This window comes from Neoarius graeffei, chromosome 6, assembly GCF_027579695.1.
Source record: "Neoarius graeffei isolate fNeoGra1 chromosome 6, fNeoGra1.pri, whole genome shotgun sequence".
In the NCBI taxonomy this organism is placed as follows: domain Eukaryota; kingdom Metazoa; phylum Chordata; class Actinopteri; order Siluriformes; family Ariidae; genus Neoarius; species Neoarius graeffei.
The window spans coordinates 17,518,634-17,542,052 of record NC_083574.1 but is presented as its reverse complement, the minus strand read 5'-3'; positions in this window follow the sequence as shown (position 1 = coordinate 17,542,052).

The following is a 23,419-nucleotide window of genomic DNA, read 5'->3' as shown; positions in this document are numbered from 1 at the left end:
GTTAAAGGAAAAGGCAACTTTTGTACAAAATCACCACAAATAGATAGATAAATATATAAAGTAATCAATCATGGAATTTATAGAGAAAGAACAGACCGCATAACAGTATCTTTTAACTTTTAATAATATGGGCTTGCGCTGAGCTCAGCGAAGATGCGTTCCGCCATATTGATCTACTGCGTGACGTCATACGGCCCACCACTGAAAAGAACTCTTCAGTGCTTCATGGTAATAAGGTAAAAAACCAGTACAATCGCTTCTTCAAAGATTCACCAAGTGGTTTTATTTATGCAACTTAAAGCTCATAATACTGTATAACTTTGGTTGAGTAAAAACACGGAGCAAAAACATGGCTGAATCCTGAATGACTCCTATTTGGATTTGTCCTACCAAGCCTACTGCGCATGCGTGAAGCGGCTCGGCTCGGTTTTCCCTTTCGGGCGCTCTCGTTTTCTGTTAGAATTTGGTAAATAAATAAATAAATATTATTTACCAGCTTACCGGGTCCATGAACATAAATCTGACAGCTGACAAGGTCGGGATATAAACGAATCGAATACAAGCCACCCGCCGGGACTCCTAATCACAGTGATCTGCTTGTAAACACTGTTTTCATGGGCCCAGTGACGTCACAGATCAGAGGGAGGCGCATTGCCCACAATCTCAAAATGGCTGACTCCTCCAACTTCGACTCCTCTGTGTCAATTCATGATTTCAAAGTTAAAAATATTTTTTCATGTTCGATATATAATGGAAATAATTAACGGAATTGATTACGTATATGTTTTTCTCCTATTACACACCTGGTTTTGTACAAAAGTTGCCTTTTCCTTTAAACAAATGAGACAAAAATATTATACTTGGTCATTTATTCATTGAGGAAAATGATCCAATATTACATGTCTGTGAGTGGCAAAAGTATGTGAACCTTTGCTTTCAGTTTCTGGTGTGACCCCCTTGTGCAGCAATAACTGCAACTAAACGTTTCCGGTAACTGTTGATCAGTCCTGCACACCGGCTTGGAGGAATTTTAGCCCATTCCTCTGTACAGAACAGCTTCAACTCTGGGATGTTGGTGGGTTTCCTCACATGATTGCTTGCTTCAGGTCCTTCCACAACATTTCAATTGGATTAAGGTCAGGATTTTGACTTGGCCATTCCAAAGCATTAACTTTATTCTTTAACCATTCTTTAGTAGAATGACTTGTGTGCTTAGGGTCGTTGTCTTGCTGCATGACCCACCTTCTCTTGAGATTCAGTTCATGGACAGATGTCCTGACATTTTCCTTTAGAATTCACTGGTATAATTCAGAATTCATTGATCCATCAAGCCGTCCTGGCCAAGATGCAGCAAAACAGGCCCAAACCATGATACTACCACCACCGTGTTTCACAGATGGGATAAGGTTCTTATGCTGGAATACAGTCTTTTCCATTCTCCAAACATAACGCTTCTCATTTAAACCAAAAAGTTCTATTTTGGTCTCATCCATCCATAAAACATTTTTCCTCTCGAGGGCTCTGAGATGATGCTAAAAATAGTAACACTGCGCGTGCGCGGCCATCTTGGAAGTCACTTGCTCCAGAGTGCTCATAGAGTACACATCATAGAGTACACATTCACCGATTCGTTTCCGCGTTAGAGGGCTTAAAAGCTTGGATTTTTTTTAAAGAATTTAGACATCTGAAGTGATGGAGCACTACTGTGAAAGTTTGGATAAGTAGGTACGGGAGCATTATGCTGAGAAGGTACGTTTCATTGGGAATGTAGATCCATACACTGTTAGTGAGAAGGAATGGAAAGCTGACCCCAGCTTGTTGCCGCATTTAACATACATAGATCTTGTGAACTATCTAGTGTTTCACCCAAGTCCATTTTGTGAACTAAAGGATTTCCAGAACTACAAGAGCATGGAAGCATACAAGAGCATGATTTGTGTCCGGTTGGGTCTGCGATGTGTCGGTGTTTACTGCTGAAGACGGAGAGACAAAAGTGATCAGAGGGAAAGTGTTACACTCGCAGAGTCTATCCCAGCCTAGTCTACACCCCTGGATAATAGTTGACAAGAGACATGCTATTTTTTGTGTGCACATTGCAACTGCATTGCTGGACTTGGGGAATGTTGCTCCCATGTTGCTTCCCTGTTGTTTTATGTTGAAGCGGTCACGAGACTGAGGGAAAGAACGACGGTCACACAACAGCCGGCATACTGGATGCTACCGGTAACTATGAAATTAAAATAACTATTTTAGTAACTATGAAATTCAAGACAATATTAAGCTACCTGTCACAAAGTGATCAGAACAAATCCGGATACAGTCAAGTTGTCCTAAATTTGATCGGTTAATGGCAGCCAGCCACTGTCGTCTCCTCCGCTTGCTTTTCTCCTGTGCTGCAATTCCCTGGTTAGTCACGACTTTAGGGAGTCTGTAGAAGCTTTTGCCACCCTTTTCCCCCCGGCTACTACAGCCAACAATGACACACGTATTCGGCATTGTCACCCCTTTTTGCTTCGCTGGACAACAACAATGCACTGACACAGTGCGCTTTGACTTCCAATATGGCCGCCGCCGGGTGCGCGCTGACCTCGAAGCACTCTATTGAGGTATTTCACTCACGTGACCAAGTCATGTGATGCTGCCATTTTGGACGGCACGGCTCGAATCAGTTTGAATGGGAGGAAGGCGACAAACGAAAAACATAAAAGAAAAAGGAGCGAGATGCAGAAAACACCTTCACTATCCAGCGACGTAGGGCATTTACAGGGCGAGCAGAGGGAGAGGTATTTGCAAAAATTGAGGTTAGCAGGCTTAGAGAACGATGTTTACCTGCTTCCACCAGGATTGTTAACTGACATACGGAAGTACACGAAGCCCTCGTCTTTACCTGACTTCAGCCCACATGATCTGTATACCTATGTCGTTAAAAACCCATCGCCATACACAGGTATTGATCTGAAAGCGTATACGAGTTTGGATACCTACAAATATTTTGTGTCAGGCTGGGTAACATGCCTACATCAGCAGGTCGTCCCTGGAGCCGGTGGTCGCCATCTTATTACAGCTAAGGTTTGTTCACATTTTCATTTACTTTCGGTCCTCAGGATAAACAAAATGTTATTAAATGTCATTGAAAGAACTTCTTAGTCTGTTGAGACATGGCCCGTTATAAATTTGCTGTTACCAGGCAATGACTAAGAACTGTATTATTAGGGTCGGTGTAGTTGTAGCAGTGTATTAGCAACTAGCTGTTAGCACTAGCTAATGTCAACAACATCATAGCTGGTATGTTACTGTAGCAATGTTTACGTTCAGTCATTTGGATGACTGTTAAAACCTTTCAGTCTCAAGTTTTTCCTTTACTGGATTTACTAGTTTACTGAGCTAGCGCGCTCGGGCAAGCCGGGAGCTAGCGCGCGCTAGCCAGCCTGCCGGCCGGGAGCTAGCACACGCTAGCCGGCCGGCCGGCCGGCGCGCGCTAGTTCAGTAAACTAGTAAATCCAGTAAAGGAAAAACTTGAGACTGAAAGGTTTTAACAGTCATCCAAATGACTGAACGTAAACATTGCTACAGTAACATACCAGCTACTGTTGTTGACATTAGCTAGCTTGCCGTCCAAAATGGCGGACACCGGGGCGTCACGTGACCCTGTGACATCAGGTGAAATACCTCAATAGCCTTCTGGCTTGTCCACGTGATCTTTAGCAAACTGCAGACGAGCAGCAATGTTCTTTTTGGAGAGCAGTGGCTTTCTCCTTGCAACCCTGCCATGCACACCATTGTTATTCAGTGTTCTCCTGATGGTGGACTCATGAACATTAACATTAGCCAATATGAGAGAGGCCTTCAGGTGCTTAGACATTACCCTGGGGTCCTTTGTGACCTCGTCGACTATTACACGCCTTGCTCTTGGAGTGATCTTTGTTGGTCGACCACTCCTGGGGAGGGTAACAATGGTCTTGAATTTCCTCCATTTGTACACAGTCTGTCTGACTGTGGATTGGTGGAGTCCAAACTCTTTAGATATGGTTTTGTAACCTTTTCCAGCCTGATGAGCATCAACAATGCTTTTTCTGAGGTCCTCAGAAATCTCCTTTGTTCGTGCCATGATAACACTTCCACAAACATGTGTTGTGAGGATCAGACTTTGATAGATCCCTGTTCTTTAAATAAAACAGGGTGCCCACTCACACCTGATTGTCATCCCATTGATTGAAAACACCTGACTCTAATTTCACCTTCAAATTAACTGCTAATCCTAGAGGTTCACAAACTTTTGCCACTCACAGATATGTAATATTGGGTCATTTTCCTCAATAAATAAATGACCAAGTATAATATTTTTGTCTCATTTCTTTAACTGGGTTCTCTTTATCTACTTTTAGGGCTTGTGTGAAAATCTGATAATGTTTTAGGTCATATTTATGCAGAGATATAGAAAATTCTAAAGGGTTCACAAACTTTCAAGCACCACTGTAACAAAATTTGTATTTTTTTGCTTTGCAAGCACTTAGATTTCCTTCAGGAAATGCAAATCTAGTTTAATCTGCACTTTCTTTAAAGAGCTCAGTGAAAACCCCCTAATTATATAAATAAATAAATAAATAAATAAATAAATAAACAAACACACAAAAAGCCCTCCAGATGCTTGAGGACGCTCAGCAGAGTGACCTTCCATCTCTAAAATGAATCTGAATGCTCCTTAGACAGCTCGAGCCGAGTACACGGAAATGACAATGACATTTTTCTGTAATATTCTGAAATTAGATAAAAGGTTTCAAATGGGTCATTTTGGCCTGAACAGAACATGCAGGTTAAATTCTGTAGACTTAATAATGGTGTTGGACTTGAATCAAAAAATAAGAATGTGGTATTGAGCTGTCAAAAAAGTTGGATATTCTAATAAATAAAGTCAGTCCAGAGTCTGTAGACCGGCTTTATTCCCTGATGTGGTTTCCATTTGTCAGAAAATCGCTCACTGTCACACTACAGCAAAGAGCATCATCCGCATATCCCTCTTTTTTATTGATATGCAGTTGTTCTCCAGAGATCAAACTTTTTTTTTTTAACTTGTCCTGAATGTAGTCATTCAATCAGGTCTACTGTGCTAGAGCGGTGGCTACAATTATTGACAGTCTATAATTATTGACACCTTTTCAGATTTACCAATAAAAAACAATTGTACAAAGTTGAGTTTCAGTTACCATACAACAGTTATTATTGGTTAATTAATCAACCGGAAGACCCCCCCCTCGCCCTTTGATCTTGTTGTCTGATTACACAGCTCGTTACCTGAGATGGAATATTTTTCAGCACGATCAGCAATTTGAGAAAAACCCGGACATTAGCATCGTAGATAAGCATGGTGGAATGATCATGGACATGTTTTTACTTATCAAATTCGCCAATATTTCATGATAGCCTTGTCGAAACCTACTTTGTTTCTTACTCTTTCATTTGACAGTTGCCATTTTGCATCTAAACACGTATTTGAGAAGTCACATGACATGTCGTTAATAGTGATCACTTTCACCGGTGTCCACCATTATCGACACCCTGTGGAATTAAATGACATTTACAACTGTTATGGATCAATCTTTGTGAAACATTGTTGAAGTAGATGAAGTACTTTAAAGGAGAACTGAAGGCAAATTTTTTATTATCAAAATTCTATTTCTCATTTTATTAAATATAGGAATGCATTTTTGATAGCTATTTTGTCACTGCTATGGCAAGTTATGAGTGTTTGAAATACGCTATGTAATATATCAGTCCATATGTCAAAGCAATAACCGTAAACGGGATTCGTTGAGACATCATAGGACGGAAGTAAAATATACAGTGGAAATCAAAGTGACCGACATCTGGCAACGTTGTCAAAAGACACGTGCGCCCCCTTTCGAATGCTGACGTAATCAAGCCGGAAGTTTTGTTTGTTTTGATAGCAATCAGGAAAGTTTGAAAAAAGTAGGCAGAATTTGTCATTTAAACTTGTTTTGTGCAATATTTCATTTGAAAAACAGTTTTCAAAATGGCAGTACTAACACCTGGCTGACACTTCACCTTTTGAAGTCTCGCACAAGTCTCATGAAGATGGCGCAGATAAGTGACACCTGCCGTGAACCATCTCATCTCATCTCATTATCTCTAGCCGCTTTATCCTGTTCTACAGGGTTGCAGGCAAGCTGGAGCCTATCCCAGCTGACTATGGGCGAAAGGCTGGGTACACCCTGGACAAGTCGCCAGGTCATCACAGGGCTGACACATAGACACAGACAACCATTCACACTCACATTCACACCGACAGTCAATTTAGAGTCACCAGTTAACCTAACCTGCATGTCTTCGGACTGTGGGGGAAACCGGAGCACCCGGAGGAAACCCACGTGGACACAGGGAGAACATGCAAACTCCGCACAGAAAGGCCCTCGACAGCCACGGGGCTCGAACCTGGACCTTCTTGCTGTGAGGCGACAGCGCTAACCACTACACCACCGTGCCACCCTGCCGTGAACCAAACAAACTAAATTCAACATGGCTAAAAACCAAATAGGCAAATAAATATAATATTTATTTGCAATTAGTTGCCAATACGAGTCACAATATAAGGTTACTAAAACCGAAAACATAATTGAATAACATGGTAATTAAGAAATAAAGCAAGTTTAAAAATGACTTCAGTTCTCCTTTAAAACAATAAAAATTCTGTGATTTATAATATTTTTTTTCTGATTCATAACAGAAAGGGGGGCGGCACGGTGGTGTAGTGTTTAGTGCTGTCGCCTCACAGCAAGAAGGTCCGGGTTCGAGCCCCATGGCCGGTGAGGGCCTTTCTGTGTGGAGTTTGCATGTTCTCCCCGTGTCCGCGTGGGTTTCCTCTGGGTGCTCCGGTTTCCCCCACAGTCCAAAGACATGCAGGTTAGGTTAACTGGTGACTCTAAATTGACCGTAGGTGTGAATGTGAGTGTGAATGGTTGTCTGTGTCTATGTGTCAGCCCTGTGATGACCTGGCGACTTGTCCAGGGTGTACCCCGCCTTTCGCCCGTAGTCAGCTGGGATAGGCTCCAGCTTGCCTGCGACCCTGTAGAAGGATAAAGCGGCTAGAGATAATGAGATGAGATAACAGAAAGGAATGTTTATAGAGTATTTGGAATCATATCGCAATAAACAGAATTAGACCAGAATTAAATTCCTAGCATATAAAAATAAAAAAAATCACATGCCTGAAATATTGAGATTTTTCTCTTCAATTTAGAATTTTTCTTCAGTTTGTTGTAAATATCTACCACACATTACAATATCAGTAGATATTTTATATTTTCGTTTGAGGAATGACATGCGACCTGTGACCTGGATTTTCATGTGGTTACAATGTCAATTGCCTGTTGACATTTCTTGGTAAACCACAAAACTAGAAATTAATACAAACAACAACAAATGATTCACAAAATGTGATCTACAGAAATACTTCGAAAGTGGAATAAAAAGATTTTCTGAGACAGGTTCAACATTATCAGTTCATTTGTTTACAAACATTATGTTAGGGTTTTGCTGGGATTCGAACCTGGTTCACTGGTGTGATAATCCAGCAAACCCCCACTAGGCCACCAAGGGGATGATGCAAATGCAGAGGCATGAGGCAGAAGTAGAAAAAGTATCAAAAGGTTTATTTACAATATATACAGTCCAAAAGAAATAATCCAAAATGCTCAGAAGATGAAGGGAAAAATAAGAAATATCCAAAGTACAAAAGTCAAACAAAAGCCAAAAAAACAGAAAAGAAAAGGCAAAAATACCAACGCTCAGAAGATCCAAAAACAGTAAATACTAGGTCCAAAAAGTCCAAAAAGAAAAGCAAAGTGCAAAACCAAAAAGACAAAGGCAAGGAACACAGTACAGAGGAAACTGGAGCTAAACATAACAGCACAAAGACTCCGTGACAAGAGGACTGAACTCAGGGGTCTAAATACACAAACTAATTAAGGACAGGGCGGGGCAGGAAACAGGCAATAAGACAAAAACAAAACACAGAACACAGTGGTGACCTCTAGAGGCCAAAACAAACATGACCAGAAAAGGAAATAACAGCGGCCTCTAGAGGCCAAAACAGTCCCAGTCCTAACACATTAGAATTACTTCCTCATTTACATAAACACCGACATAGATATATTTATATAACAGATATTTTGTACTAAATATAAGTCTATGTAAAACAAATTTTAAATAAAAACTATGTTTTGTTAACTTAATACTACACACCGATCATTTTTTAATAAATAATCATCTGGATGTTGATAATTGTGGAACAGTGTCGATAACTATGGATAAAGGTGTCAGTAATTGTGGAACGGTGTCACGTGATCTGATACGCTAAGTAATCAGGAATCAACTCTTTTTTTTTTCCCCCAGTGGAAGTTTGAGTAATTATTCATGCACAATTTACGTATTGAGAGTCTTTTTCTACTTTTGCAACGGCCAAAAGATCATTAAGGTGTCGATAATTGTAGCCACTGCTCTAGTATATGCCACAATCAGTACATGCCCCAATACACAATCCTCCTTGGCCTTCTTTTCCTACAAGCTATGACATGGAAAAATCCCCAAAGCTGGAGGTTCCCATGTTAGAAGTCATGTATTTCGTAGACTGCCAGCTCCACGGCCAGTCCACCAACCTTATTTTGATCATGAATCAATAAATGTTACTCGACCCAACATGTTATTTGATTCAAGTCAATAATATTGATCCAAATGGTTGATTTTTTTCACCTAAGAAGAAAACTTTCAGTCTACTCCACCGGTGCTGCCATTTTGGAAATCACATGATGCATTGCTGCGTGCTGATTGGTTGAAAGATGAGTGATGTTGAAATCATCTGCAAGAAACCACGCATCAGTGTTTTAAGTATGTCCTGTCAAAATGAGTTTAAAAAAAAAAAACGGGACTAAAGGCTCACGGCACACCATGTCATGGTATGGAAGGGTTGGAAATTAAACAAGTAGTATACAAAGTCGAAATTCATGATGTTTAATTTATGATGTGGCTTCAAATCATTATTCTGAAGCTTATTTTATTTACATGCGCTGATTGGGGGATACTGATAGATAAAACAGCACAGCGTGTAAGGTTCATGAACATTGTTCGAACTTTGGCCAATCCGCATGCAGGAATCCAATCATGTGAGTTTCAATCATGGCAGCTTTTCAGCTCGATTCAGAAACTTGGCAGCAGGGGAAACTAATATTGATTTGAAGTCGCTGAAATGTTGATTCGGGAAATCTTTATTGTTTTGTGATCAAACGGAGACCGACAGAGCGTATGTGGAGTAGACCGTTCATGAATTACAGCTTTGGGGATTTTTCCATGTCATAACTTGTAGGAAAAGAAGACCGAGAAGGATTGTGTACTGGGGCATGTGGCGACTGTGGTGTATGCTGGATCGGCGAGTCTGTCTATCGAAATGCAAAACCTCCTTGGAGAATATCAGTCTATGTGCTTGTTTTTCCCCCCTTCTCTCAATGATGTATTCTCTGAGCATCCTGCATTTTGTGCATTCCCTGTGAATCCTCTGGCTGAAAAACCCTCTCTGCCTGGTTTGACCTGTTTGCTCTTTTCATTTTTATGTTTGTGGTCTAAGAGGTCAGAGTAAATCGTGCTCAAAGCTTTTTCTCTCTAGTGTCCTGTAAATAAAGCTGTGTATGTGTGTGTGGAGAAGTACAGCAGTGAAGGGAAGACTGCCGATGGATGCATGATCACAGAGCAGCCTCTAATGATGATGGCTTATTAGGCAGCTTATATATAAAGTAGATGAGGTTACAGGACAAATAGGATAAATAGAAGTCCAGAACTTCCTTCAGGAGTTTTTTCCAAATATAGAATCAGTCGTATCCATCAATAGCACCAGATTATGGTATGATGTCAGCAGACCAAGCACCTGGATGAATATAATTTTAAAATAAGATGAAAAAAAATCTAAATCTATTTATGAAATTTAATCAACCATTGAAAAAACGCAACTGGGTGAAAAGAAAGGAAATCTTTGTACAAAAAAAAAGCTCTTTCAGCATCTTGATATCAATAAAACAAGAAGATCAAATACCTTCAGTGTTGTCCTTTTTTTTTTGAGAACACCTTCAATAAAATCTCTTACATTATCAGTATTTATCGCGTTATCATGACAAGCCGAAAGACACAGGAAAGGTTGCATGCTGCTGAGCTTTGTGTTTGATGGCTATCATGTATGATATGAACATGCTATAGGTGGCTTAGAGGTAGTAATTTAACACATTTACCTGTAACAACCTTCTGAAGATACATGATTAACCATAACCAACCCTAATTATTTTAATAAATTAATAATTTGTGTAATGTATCATAATTCATAATAAATTGTGCTCTGTCAGTTGAAAGTTCAGGAATAAAAAAGCTTGATGGCTCCAAAAATATATTATTACCAAAATATTATTGTACATATTAAGGAAGTAACTGAATACGAATACATTAAAAAACAGAAAGGTTTTATCAGCCTTAACTTTTTCAGTAGTTTGTGCTACAGTAGCTGTTCTGTGGGATTGGACCCTATAGACGAGCCTTCGTGCCCTATGCAAAACAATGAGCCTTCGACACCCATGACCCTGTCGCCAGTTCACCAGTTGTCCTTCTTTGGACCACTTTTGGTAGGTACTAACCACTGCATACCGGGAACACCACATAAAATGTACCATTTGTAGATGCTCAGAACCAGTCATCTAGCCATCACAATTTGGTTCTTGTCAAAGTCACTCAGATCCTTATGCTTGCTCATTTTTCCTGCTTCCAACACATCAACTTCAAGACTCTTGCTGTCTAATATATCCCACCCCTGAACAAGTGCCATTGTAAAGAGATAATTAATGTTATTCACTTCACTTATCAGTGGTTTTAATGTTATGGCTGATCGGTGTATTTATATTTATTCTATCCACATTCACTGGATATGAGCAATCGCACGCTCTGATTGGGTACTACTAGGCTATCAGCTCCTATATAACGCAAGTAGAGAAAAACAAAATGGTGGCGCGCATCAAGTCAGATCTATCACTTTGTTATCAAGTATTTAAAAGAAACAGAAATAGCTAAAAGAATATAGGTCCCCCCCCCCATCTCCTGTTCCACACTCCAGCCCAGTCAGTGGCGTTAATGCACCTTTAAGCTGGTTTACCAACTGCCAAAAAAAAAACCTAAAGAAGAAGAAAATGGCAGAGCATATTACTGAACCAACCGAGGATGAAATAAAAAACTGTATTTGAAAACAAAACCCCAAAAAATACAAAAAAAAGCAACAAAATATGGAATAAAAGTATTTGATAGTAAGAATGTATCTTTTTTTTATTTTTCAAGAATTATTATCGCATTTTCACAAATTGCTCCTGTGATTTCGCCGCTTTGTTTATATTCTAAATGGAAATGATTTTGTATACATTTTTGGATACATTTTGTATAAAGTTTTATTTATCAAATTTGCAAAAAATAAAAATTCTGTGTTTCTCAAAATCTCGTGAATGTGGATAGAATAAAACAGTTATTCCACTCAATCTCGTCCTACATGGCTGATAGCGCCTCGTTGGCTATCAGCTTGCATACAACTTGATTTCATGGAGTAACTGTTAAATATGTACATGGTGGCCTAGTGTATCCCTTTTCCACCAAATCAGTTCCAGGCTGGTTCAGGGCCAGTGCTGGTTCACAACTCGTTCAACTTGCGAGCCAGCTGAGAACCAGTTTGCTTTTCCATAGCTCGCGGTGCTAAACGGAGCCACGTCATTACGTCGCTGTATACGTCATTATGTCGCTGTATATGTCAGTTACATCGCTGTATACATCAGTTATGGCGCTACATTTACATAAACCTTGGCGCGAATATCAAAGCAAAAACAACACGGAAGAAGCAGCAGCGGCAACAACAACAATAATAATGGATGACTTCGCGTTTGTACAGCTGCTGCTTCTCGTCGCTTAAAAATGGCGATCTTTCGCAGTCTTGTTATTGTTGTTGGTCTTAACAACTCCGCCCCCCCGCTGACGTAAGCGGTTCTTTCCTCTGGCCCAGCAGAGAGTTGGTGCTAGCCTGGAACCGGTTTTTCTGTCCCCAGAGCCAGTTCTTTGTCAGTGGAAACAGAAAACCCGGTTCCAAACTAAGCACTGGCCCCGAACCAGACCTGGAACTGCTTTGGTGGAAAAGGGGCAGTGGTTAGCTTGTCCACCTCTCAATCATGAGTTCTACTTGCGGTTGGGTCATACCAAAGACCATCATAAAAATGGTACCTACTGCCATCTGGAGAGGCACATCGCAACAGACATGTGAGTAGGGAATAGGGACTAGCCCCCCACTGTAACCCTAGCTATGTAATAGGTGACAGGCTGAGGACTATAGTAACAGAGATCAGCACCACCCAATGTGCCTTAAGGGCCTGGTTAGTACATGGAGACTGTCTGAGAAGACCAGGTCCTGGCATAGGAGGGACTTTGACTTTGACATATATATACGGGTATATACACATCTAAGGAAATTTCCATCCACTTATCTCAAGATACTGATAGTGTCCTCACCTGACAGGATGATTGCCTCTGGTATTCAGGCGAGAAGAGGTGTAATCAAGCACGAGAAAAGAAATAATTTTTTTTTTGGTCCATTGATAGTGATGCTCGTTTTTGTACATTGTCCTTTGAGTTAAAGCAGTGTCTCGCATCTAAAATCAATCCATCACTTTCAAATTTCACCTTTGCTGACATGTGCAGATAAAGTGACAGGCATGTCAATAATGACCTATTGTGACTCCTTTCCACAGGGAAGCTCTAGTCATTACTGAAACATATTCAAAGCAGCGGCTAGACTTCAGAAATGAGCTGCTAAGTATACAGGCGGCTCTTAATTAAGCTTCCTCTTTGTTCTGCGACCCAAACACTAGCAAGCGTGTCTGAATCAGCATGTTCTGGAGACACAGTGGAGATAAGACATTATTATTTGAACAGAGTTGCCTTGCTGGTCTTCTGCGTAATAAAGATTCAGAGTGTCTCCGTGTCATGAACATGGCAGAGTCATCGCTGTTAAATTAGCAGCTTGTGCCTTGAACTGTGATTGTCGTACACCAGTAATCTCTTTGACAACTGGTTAGCCACCAGTTAGCTGATGATTTCTTCACAGCTGGTTAGGTCTTCCTGATGTTCAGACCATCTCAGACATTGATTCTTGAGGTCTGTAACTCAGCCTGTGATGCTTAGCATTCTTGTCCACATGCTTTTGCTGATGACATACATGCATCACCCATTCAGGGAAGGAGGAAATTGACAGATATTTGAACTCCACCTCCTCCACTCCACCTGTGCCCTGACTGGGGGATGCACATTTATTTCTCTAGCACACAGAGTATTGCCGCAGGCATCCAGACATCACCTGGGTGATTGCTTGGCTGTAACATCAGCAACAACAAGACCAGATCTGCCTCAACAAATCTCGATTAGAAAACTCATGATGCCATCACATGCTCATCAGACGGTCTTCTATTTTCCACAACCAAAATAATCATTATGTTTTACAGAACTAACACGTTATGTCAGGCTGCAGGGTCATAATAAAAGCCTTCAGTCAGTTAGACAAAACAGTTGGTGCATTAATAATGCAATAAAGGTAATGCATTATCAACCACTGAATGTCCAGTCCTCAACTATTTTGAAAAGGTAAAGGTCAGTAACAAGCTTCTGAAGCTCCAGCTTGTGAGTTTAATTATGATTTGAAGACAAGGCTATTAATAAATTGATATCAACATATCTTCTCATTTGTTTCCTGCCAAAGACACAATGTAGTAAAGTATAACAGCATATTAGGGCCAATGTAGGTTAAAAAAATAAAATAAAAAATACAGACCTGAGGGATGGGGTAATATTATGGGGGGAAAAACCTCAGAATTTCTGAAATTAAAGAAGGAAATGTTTAAGAAAAAAAATCAGATATTCTCTGAAATTATAAAGTCATACATCCGGAGCTTAGAGAAACTCAAAACCTCTTAATTCCCAGATACACGCTACTTCCTTCAGAGTAATTTGTTCTAAAACAGTGGGGGGGGAAAATGAAATTAGAAGGCATATCGACCTATAGTGAGAACAGAGTCCTGTAAGAATACAGAGTTTTAGAGCATAGAGATGTGTAATAATAGTAGAAAACGGCATCAGATGAAAGACATAACACATTCGTGTGGTCCAGTTAGCGAAGTTAGTCCAGAAGATGTTGTCTCGAAGTCCAGCTCGAGCGGGTAACCCTGCTCCGAGCAATGAAGTGGTCCTGAAGGCTCGGGCGGGTAACCCTGCCCCGAGCAATGATGAAGTCATGAAGGCTCGGGCGGGTAGCCCTGCCCCGAGCAATGAAGTCACGAAACCCGTGATGAGGACTGTCATGGTTGTAGTGAGGATGATTGGTTCCAAATGGGGCGCAAGATCTCTTCCCCTCTTTGTTCACAACATCTTGAGGATTCTCAGTCAAATCTGTGTAGAGCTCAGAAATAGAGAGAGAGAGAGAGAGAGAGAGAAAACTGGCCAGAGAGAGACTAGATAGGGACACAAAAAGCGTTAATAGCAGCAAACTTGTTATTGTAACACAACTTTGTTATGGAGCCTTCTTCAATCGAGTGGCATGGATCCACTGTGGAAAAAGATCAGTTAAAACAGCAGCAAAAGTAATGGCGACTATGTCTGCAGGCCCATTATATTGTTTTCCCAAGTGTCCAAATCATTACTTTAAAAAAAGATCACACCAGCACCTGTCTCCCACGTGAAAGGGGTGTGTGGTGGAGATAATGTTGTATTATTGACCTTGGTACAAATTTTATGCAACTTATCTATAAGGGCTGCAGAATACTCATCCATATGCATTTTCAAATCAGAGGTACTCGGAGCCGGAGTTCTTCCAGGGGAGAATAATTTCTTGGTGTCACACGAATTTCAGCCAGAATGAATTATGGATTACAGAACCAAACCTGTGTCCTGCATGACCTTAATTTGTCTTTCAATGTTCGATTAGTACGTTCTACGATACCAGAGGATTTAGGAGTGTCAAAACACCAGTATAGTTTAGAGATACTTACAAAGGTTTTGTGTGACTTTTGAGGTAAAACGGGTACCCTTGTCTGAGTCTATGGCATTTGAAACCCCATAACTATAACAATAATAATTATTATTATTGATTTCTTATTATTTTATTGTAGTTTTGTTGTTCTGCTTTTATTGTTTGTCTTTCTTTTTTACTGTCCAGTGTTCTTAGGTACTTTGAAAGGCACTTATAAATAAAATTAAAACGAGTAACTACCTTCGTGTTCTCTCGAAAACAGGGAAAAACTTCTACCCATTTAGAGAATTTGTCCACAATCAAGATGACAAAAATCAAATGAGAAAGAAAGAGCGTATGTCTCATGCAGAATATCAGGCTGATATATTGATTGAACACAGAATAACCACAGAGGTGTGATATTATAAATTATAAAACAAGAACCGTCTGAGGGTTTAGAACAAGAACCATTAACAAAGATCTCTAGAGGGCTGGAGGGAAGAGATCAGACCTGATACTAGTAGTATGTACGATTTTTAGACAGACAATATCAGTCATCCCAAGTATCATCCCGAGAATTAAGGAGGCGTGCGAGAGCGCGACCTACATTATCAAAAGAGGATGTGACACGAATTTCGAGATTGTTAGTAGAACAGAGAATAAATAGTCATATGTTAATTTAATTATCTATTAAATTACTCATTAATTAATTTAATGGGTCTGTAAATTTTACCATCAAACCATCAAAGCACATGCGGAGACAGCCCCCAGATGCACAGGTAAGCCTTGAGCAACAATGTCTAATGTTTTGGATAAAAACGCACAATGATGCATTTCCCCCCCCTCACGTTCCCCAGAGGCCGTGCCCCGGTGTCCACAGGCACAGAGGTGGAAGGGCTTGAAGTGAGCAGGTGACCCAGGGGCGGAACAAAGGGTGCTTCTGAGGGAGTGATAAGCGACCACCATAGCATCAGTCCAGGTCAAAGGATGTTGCAGTGGAGGAGGTTTTGTGTCTAGAATGACAGCCTTGAGAAAGTTCAAATACTTAAGTGTCCATGCAATATTGCAGCTTAGTTCTGGAAACCTTAAAGCCCTTATGCACCAGATGTTGAAGCAGGCGCAAGTGTCAGTGTCTTGGCAGATTTCTGGTGACTCAGCAGACACCAGAACACACAGACCACAGAGTCCTGAGGGAGGGAGAAGGTCACAGAGCACGTTATGAATTACAGCTGGAAAAAAAAAAAAACAGCAGGAGAGTCAAATGAAACCTTGAGTCCAAACGCTATCTCCTCATGTGCGTGGAAAAAAAAGACAGAACAGAGATCATTAATGGCAGGAACCTGTGATATTACAGAAGAAACAATCAATTCATTAATCTTGTGTAAAGTGTCTCGCCACGCCTTGCTCGAGAAGAGACTGTAGGATGACATCCAGAGAGAGAGGTATTGCTTATTAAATCATATTTTGTGTAGTTTCATGTCAATTTAAGTGCGGAAAGGTTCAAGGACAATGAATACTTAATGTATAAACCCAAGTCTCCGATTTATAAACAAAAAGTTATTCAAGTAAACGTTTGTTAACTGTTTCTTGCTGAAAGAAATTATGGTTAACTAAATACATTAACCTATCCATTCCATATCCTCTGTGGTTTTTAAAGGCAAAAGTATGGAGCAAACAGTTAATCAGAGCATTTCATATCAATAGTTCGAAATTAGGAGGAACATAGTTAAGCTTAGCCTCATAAGTAGCAAGTAGTTTAAAGAAAGATAAGGAGATAAATAAAAAAAAAAAAAAAAAACGGGGCAAATTGAAATGACAAACAATTTCACTGAATGTAATTTGAATAAAATTGAATAGCTGATAAGCACTCTTTGTTGGATTCGATATGTGACAGAGACTGAAAATACATTTTTAATTCAATTAACAGTATTAATGAGAATGAGAATTGGTTGTATTGGACATTTTGACTTTATGTATATGGAATTTACCTAATAATATAAAGAGATTACTTATTAAATTTATTATTGTGAGAAAGCGCCAAAAATAATGATTTTCTCTGCCCATTGCAGATTTCTGTGTCCTTGCCTGCTGTTCTTGCATGAGTTGTTTATATTATAGCTCTCTGTAACAGTCTGGGAGTCCTTATCTCAATGTTCACTGAGAAAGAGACAGAGCATATTGCTACGGAACAATTATTCAAATATTATTTATATTAAATATTATGACGACAATTATTCAAAAAATGTCAAAAATGAAGTAAAAAGCGGGTTAGCTCGCTGTTGAACTAGTTGCATGCTTCCCAGACAAGACAAGTTCGCTAAAACGCGTCAGAAACAGGAGTATATAGGATATTTAAAGGTTAGAATTACATATGATTAATAAAAATCCCACTACACCAGCGGCGGTGAGAGCGCCGAATCCTAACCACTAGACCACCACACGATCAGTTTTAAAATGTTTTAGATCATCATTAAACATTAGGTTAAACATTAAACTTTTCGGCATTTCCCTTCACACGTAGGGTAAATATATTTGGTGCCTTTTATTATACCTTTAAACAGGAAGTGGTATAATACTCAATATTTTAAAAATGATTCCTGATAAATATCTTCAAATCTGAAAGTGATATTTGATTTGGCCTTAACTATATTTCTTCTGTTTTTTACCATGTCTGTTTAATTTAAGTGAATGTTTTAAAAATTTGTGTTGTATTTGCTTGTACAGTTATTTCATTATTTAAGGTCTGAATGCATAATTGCCCAAAAGAGCTGCTTTTTCTTTCATCCAGTGCGCATGCCCAGTTCACAAGCATCATGGGAACTGGAGTTCTCATAATTTTGAAAACTTCGTATTCATCATTTATAAGATTAAGACATGAAACTGCATTAATAGCTGCACTATTAATTATTAAAACATTAATAGTCTTGTAGAGTGCTCGCGGACCTGTTCAGAGATCACCTCACAGACCACTCGCGACTTTCCTGATAACTTTCCAGTTACAAGTTTCGGACTATCAACACACAATGAATATAAAATAAAATGCAGATGATCTACTCACCAAACGCTGAAACTAATTGATTAAGAAGCAGATTTTTCCTCTGATGATAAGGGAAGTGATGAGATTCATAAACGATTCGGATCTTCTTCGGGAAACATAAATGACTCGATCGAGCGAATCGATACAGACGCATGGACTGCATTTGTTGAGTTCATGCACACGTAATGGGTTGAGGAAAGTTCATACTTTAATTTCATGCAGCATGAAAGTGTGATTATTGTTTACAATTTGAAAACAGGAATACAAATAAGGTTTCCGTAGTTTCTGAAGAATCAAGAGTGAATCAAGTAAATTGATTCACACGCATGCGAGTTTGTTCTAAAGAATCGATTCAGTAAAGCTTTCGTTGAGATCATAATGCACAATACACAGAATGTCCGTATTTTATACGGATTTGATTCAATAAACATAGTATACAGGCGTACAAATAAAGTTATACGGATTCTTTTTAACAAAAAAAAAACACTTCAATATTTATTTAGAGCTATAATCAATTCCCACAATGATAAAAGAGCACATAACATTTACACTTTGTAGTTTTTTGTCAAACATTGAAGCTTTGTATTCATTCTTAAAGTTTATTATTAAAAAGTACCTGGGATATATCATTGTTAATTATCATTCAAATTTTAGGTAAATCATTTTAATTTGCATCTTATAAGGACTTTATAAAGGGAATAAGGACTTTGGAAGTTGGTTATACAGGTTTGATTGACCAAAGGTTTCACATTTATGCACACCAGGAACACAGTTCTAACTGTTCATGTCCAGAGTACTGATTTGTTGTTTCATTATTTTGTGCATATCCAGTAATGCCTTATATAAATGCTAAAACAATTAAAGATACATTACACAGCTCCTAGAGATTGCAAATACCTGGATGAGGATAAATCAAAACTGAGCCGGCCAAATTGTCTAGAATCTGTGTAGAATGCTAAACCACATCCAATCCCGTGGTTTTTTTTCTCGGGGTCCGGGTACCTTAATACAATAATACAATTAATATAATACAATTAATATAATACAATTTTTATAATACAATTTTTCCCCCCATGGTGGCTGCACGAAGGAATCAAAGATTAAAAGCGCGCTCTTCTCGTGACAGTTCTCCCCCTTGAAGTGTCTTCACGAGGCTCACCGTCCCGTAAACAAATTACGAGGTTTACCAGCCCAATCCCGTGGCTCTACTAGCCCCGTCTCGTCCCGTAAACAAGAGTCTAAAATAAATAAAGGTGTCTAATCTAATCTTCAGTCTACGAGGTTCCTTACGTCCCGTGCCTCCACACGAGGATTACCAACCTGAATTTACGGGTCTCTATTTTTGAAATTACTACCAACCAGGCGGTCAACCAATCAATAACCAATCAAATTATAAAATTCAAATAATTTACTCACCTGGTTGGCAGTATCGCACTTCTGACACCAAATTGTTGGGTTCACCCAGAAAGAGACCCCGATTCCTTCGTGGGCCACCCTCGGCCGAGGACGAGAATGATCAGGTCGAGAGAAACAGACAATCAGAATCAGAGATTCACATGTCAGTTTATTCGCACAGTCACTTCGTCAAAATGAAAACATCTTTGGAAACGTCTTATAGTGTTTCTGTGTTTATGTTTTGTCTTCGTGTGTGTGTGTGTGTAATGGGTGTGTGTCTATGTGGAAGTGTGTAATGATCTTGAATCAATCATAATATAAAAACATATTTCTGATGACAGTAAGGTACAGATAGATATCAGCATGGAATGTCTAAACACAGAATGTCTAGTCTACGGAGTCTATTCAGAGAAGGTCAAAGACACGTTTGCACAGAAAGGATCTAATAATTTAACATAACTCCTTAACACATAAATGTGTGTTAAGTCAGTAAATTACATCTTGATTTCATCAACATAAGCAAAATAACAAATAACTATGTCTTTAATAATGCTAAAACAAAGAATGTTATAAGAAAATAAACATTAAAAATAAGAACAACTTAACCACAAGAACAATGAGAATATGTTTGAAAGAGAGAGAACAATTAAACAACTAACAGGATTAAACTCATAACTAAATTAGGTTAATGCTTTTAAACTAAAAACCCTTAGAATCATAAGATCTTAACTATAATTATAATGTCATTATGAAACTAATCTAAAACTATAAAACTAACATTAATCACGGAATGCATTCATTAATTACGGGATCCAAATCACTACCATAGTATATTTCAATATATTTCAGTATATTTCATAGCTTTTATGAAGCTATGACCTAAGTTTCAACTGAATGGATTAACATAAACATGAACTTTAATTCTACCATTTCAGGGTGTGTGTGAGTCGATCTGACACCAAAACAGACCTTCAGACACTTCTCTGTTCAAAATACACATTTCATAAACAAAATGTTCCCAAACAATGTCCAGCTGGACCTAAGGTCGTTTCAACTAATATAATTTTGACACAGAATAATTTTGCTGAATTCTTGGCCAAGAATTAATACTTATATAAACCTAACAATCTGGGTGATAAAAAAAACAGAAATTCCAAGATTAAAAAGTCACAAATTTATGAGAAAAAAAAACTTGGGGGGGAATAATAATAATATATTTTTTTATTTTTTTTGTCAAGGAATCACATTGCATGGTTAGAAGAAGAAAAAGAAGAACTTTATTCATCACACACTTGTGAAATTCCTCTCTGTATTTAACCCATCTGAAGCAGTGAACACACATGCACACACACATGAGCAATGAGTACACACACATACCCCCAGAGCAGTGGGCAGCCATGCTAACAGCGCCCGGGGAGCAGATGGGAGTTACAGTGGTGCTTGAAAGTTTGTGAACCCTTTAGAATTTTCTATATTTCTACATAAATATGACATAAAACATCATCAGATTTTCACACAAGTCCTAAAAGTAAAGAGAATCCAGTTAAACAAATGAGACAAAAATATTATACTTGGTCATTTATTTATTGAGGAAAATGAGCCAATATTACATGTGGCAAAAGTATGTGAACCTTTACTTTCAGTATCTGGTGTGACCCCCTTGTGCAGCAATAACTACAACTAAATGTTTCTGGTAACTGTTGATCAGTCCTGCACACCGGCTTGGAGGAATTTTAGCCCATTCCTCCGTACAGAACAGCTTCAACTCTGAGATGTTGGTGGGTTTCCTCACATGAACTGCTCACTTCAGGTCCTTCCACAACATTTCGACTGGATTAAGGTCAGGACTTTGACTTGGCCATTCCAAAACATTAACTTTATTCTTCTTTAACCATTCTTTGGTAGAACGACTTGTGTGCTTAGGGTCGTTGTCTTGCTGCATGACCCACCTTCTCTTGAGATTCAGTTCATGGACAGATGTCCTGATATTTTCCTTTAGAATTCGCTGGTATAATTCAGAATTCATTGTTCCATCAATGATGGCAAGCCGTCCTGGCCCAGATGCAGCAAAACAGGCCCAAACCATGATACTACCACCACCATGTTTCACAGATGGGATAAGGTTCTTATGCTGGAATACAGTCTTTTCCTTTCTCCAAACATAACGTTTCTCATTTAAACCAAAAAGTTCTATTTTGGTCTCATCCATCCAAAAAACATTTTTCCAAGAGCCTTCTGGCTTGTCCACATGATCTTTAGCAAACTGCAGACGAGCAGCAATGTTCTTTTGGGAGAACAGTGGCTTTCTCCTTGCAACCCTGCCATGCACACCATTGCTGTTCAGTGTTCTCCTGATGGTGGACTCATGAACATTAACATTAGCCAATGTGAGAGAGGCCTTCAGTTGCTTAGAAATTACCCTGGGGTCCTTTGTGACCTCGCCGACTATTACACGCCTTGCTCTTGGAGTGATCTTTGTTGGTCGACCACTCCTGGGGAGGGTAACAATGGTCTTGAATTTCCTCCATTTGTACACAATCTGTCTGACTGTGGATTAGTGGAGTCCAAACTCTTTAGAGATGGTTTTGTAACCTTTTCCAGCCTGATGAGCATCAACAATGCTTTTTCTGAGGTCCTCAGAAATCTCCTTTGTTCGTGCCATGATACACTTCCACAAATGTATTGTGAGGATCAGACTTTGATAGATCCCTGTTCTTTAAATAAAACAGGGTGCCCACTCACACCTGATTGTCATCCCATTGATTGAAAACACCTGACTCTAATTTCACCTTCAAATTAACTGTTAATCCTAGAGGTTCACATACTTTTGCCACTCACAGATATGTAATATTGAATCATTTTCCTCAATAAATAAATGACCAAGTATAATATTTTTGTCCCTTTTTTTTAAGTAGGTTCTCTTTATCTACTTTTAGGACTTGTGTGAAAATCTGATGATGTTTTAGGTCATATTTATGCAGAGATATAGAAAATTCTAAAGGGTTCACAAACTTTCAATTACCACTGTAGGTGCCTCGCTCAAGGTCACCTCAGCCCAAGGCCATCCCATATTAACCTAACCGCATGTCTTTGAACTGTGGGGGAAACCCACGCAGAACATGCAAACTCCACACAGAAAGGCCTACATCGGCCACTGTGCTTAAACCCAGAACCTTCTTCCTGTGAGGTGACTGTGCTAACCACTTACACCACCATGCCGCCCCAACATCATCACATGACAGATTCTGTGACTGAGCTGAGAGTTATAGGAAATGCAGTCTATCCTCATCGATCATGTCATACAAAAAAATAAAGCATTAAGAGATTTTCAACTTGGGGTCGAAAGGGAATATCATCTTCGCCGTCAGCAGGGCGAAGGAACCATAGCCGGGAAGATGTGGGAAATTCAGACTGAGTTGAGGATAATTGCTTGACGACAGCTGAGCATGACTGTACCATGAATGGATCAGAGATAGACAGTTAGGCAGAAGTGAATTGCTACAAAGAAAATGGTGAAGAAAATGACAGGAGACTGAGAGCACGGACAAATGAAGATCAAGGCAAAAGGCTTAAAAGTCTAAGAAATGAGAGATCTGAAAGTGAGGAAGATGGGCAGGAGCAAGATCAGAGGGAAAGTTTTGAGAAATATATAGCTATAATTAACAATTATTCGCTGAAGGCGAAGTGAATATTGGTGAAAAGTCGAGGTTATTATTCACCGATATTCACTGAACTTGAGGTGGATAATTGTTTTCGTATAAATACACAGGTGATTATGCCAAAAAAAATTTAAATAATTTATTCAAACTTTGAAAGTAGCATGAAAATGTAATAAAGGCATGGTGCAGACTTGTCATTTATGTACGCCGATTCACATAAAATACTTTGTTTTGAAATCGATAAAATTAATCACA